Genomic DNA, 2,507 nt, shown 5'->3' with positions numbered 1-2,507 from the left:
ATATATATATATATATATATATATATATATACACATATATATGGATATATATATATATATACACATGTGCAATGAAAAAGAAATCTTAGTATGAGGTAAGGAAGAAAAAAAAAGGGGAGGAAAAGTAAATATATAAGCAAGACCTAAATTATAGAAAAACTAAACTGCATTAAGAAAGGAAAGAGAGAAGGAAAATTGGGGAAGAAATAGAAACAAAATGGCGTCGGTATTTGATGTGTTTCTAAAGAGAGGTTGATAAGAAAAGATACCGTTAAATATTTGAGTGATTTCCATCAATAATAAAAGTGGATAAGAGAGACGATGCAGAGAAGTGGACAAAGAATTTGAGTGTGAAAGGAGAAAGAGAGAGAGAGAGAGAAAGAGAGAAAGAAAGAGAGAGAGAGAGAGGGAGAGAGAGAGAGAGAGAGAGAGAGAGAGAGAGAGAGAGAGAGAGAGAGAGAGAGAGAGAGAGAGAGAGAGAGAGAGAGAGAGAGAGAGAGAGAGATGGTGGGTGGAAGAGTTGATAATGGTTATAGAAAAAGCAAAAGAAAATCAACAGAAATTGATAGAACCAGGAAACGAAAACGGAAGATTAGAAATACCTACTGACAAACGAGGAACGCAGTTAGAGCGAAACGGCTATAGAGTGTGAGTGCTCACTATAGGTGTATCTCTGGCGCAGTCGCTCGCTTTTCTCCCTTACACAATTTCACTCTATCAGATTCTCTCTCTCTCTCCCCGTCTCTTCTTGCTTTCTCTCTGGAAAATACACATGTGTGTATACATATGTAATGTGTATAAACAAACACACATGCACAAAAGTGCGCGCGTGTGCATGACCATATATGTATGTAAATTTAGATAGATAGATAGATAGATAGATAGATAGATAGATAGATACACACACACACACACACACACACACACACACACACACACACACATACACATACATATATATACAGGCATGTACATAGACACTGCTGTTCTCAGAAATAGAGGGGGAGAGGAGAAATGTATAGAATAACACTGAGGATAGTTTAGCAACTATCAACCAGATTGTCGTTACGTATATCTAACCATAATGTTCCATCGCCCCCCCCCTTTGACTTCTTTCCAACCATACATACACACACACACACACACACACACACATATATACACATATGTATCTATCTATCTATCTATCTATCTATCTATCTATCTATCTATGCGCATACACAAATATATATGTGAGTATATGGGTGTATAGGTGTTTGTGTGTGTATTTGTGTATGTATGTAGAAAAGCATAAACCTAGCTAGTACCAATTTAGTTTATCAAAACACGATATTTATTTAATCACCGAAAGTGCACAACAGCTCAACAGGTAATCGGTGCTATAGCTTTATGCCTATGTGAGTTAGATAAGTGGTAAGAATGGACCACAAAAATAGCATATAAAGAATATTCACTATCGACAGACATCTACGTTTCAGTGACTATTCGCATCCAACAGTCGCCGTAAGACTAAAGATTGTTACCCGTTTAACTACTAAATATAAAGAAGTTTTTGACGCCTCGTTCGTTGGTGTCTATATTTCCGAAGAACAGACAATGGTAAAAAGGGGCCATATTTCAAATGACAGAAATGCAACAACTGCGTTAGAGAGCTTATGAAACATGGAGTGTGCGAGTGAGGGAAATATATTGTTGGCACTCCGTCGCTTACTACGACGAGGGTTCCAGTTGATCCGATCAACGGAACAGCCTGCACGTGAAATTAACGTGCAAGTGGCTGAGCACTCCACAGACACGTGTACCCTTAACGTAGTTCTCGGGGATATTCAGCGTGACACACTGTGACAAGGCTGACCCTTTGAATTACAGGCACAACAGAAACAGGAAGTAAGAGTGAGAGAAAGTTGTGGTGAAAGAGTACAGCAGGGTTCGCCACCATCCATTGCCGGAGCCTCGTGGAGCTTTTGGGTGTTTTTTCTCTCAATAAACACTCACAACGCCCGGTCTAGGAATCGAAACGGCGATCCTATGACCGCGAGCCCGCTGCCCTAATCACTGGGCCATTGCACCTCCACGAGAGAAATATATAGTGGGACGCTAAAATACATGTTTGACGTTAATATCCAAGGTAGACTTACCTGAGATACGTAGTAAATCATTTCAGTTCACCTGAGATATTGCAAAACTGGCAATGCAGAATATCTCACCAAATTGTTAGTTCTATGGTTTTTTATGACTATACGAATTAAGCTAACAGGGAAAATGACCCACAGACTCTATATTTAGCTAAATGGTAGACCCAGAGTTGGACTGAATACTGAATTTTGTTAAGATACAAAATGTCCGTATTCAAGGCTTCATATCGCGCCATCTTGTCTTTCTTTGCTCGGCCCCTTGATTTTGTCCATTGTCTTAGTGTCCGTTCCGTCATCCTTAGTCTCCATTTATTGTCTTTCAGGTGCGTAATGTAGCAAGTCCATATATATATATATATATATATATATATA

The sequence above is a fragment of the Octopus bimaculoides genome, chromosome 3, assembly GCF_001194135.2.
Source record: "Octopus bimaculoides isolate UCB-OBI-ISO-001 chromosome 3, ASM119413v2, whole genome shotgun sequence".
NCBI classification, from domain to species: Eukaryota; Metazoa; Mollusca; class Cephalopoda; order Octopoda; family Octopodidae; genus Octopus; species Octopus bimaculoides.
The sequence above is the reverse complement of the archived record's forward strand: the minus strand, read 5'-3'. Positions refer to the sequence as shown.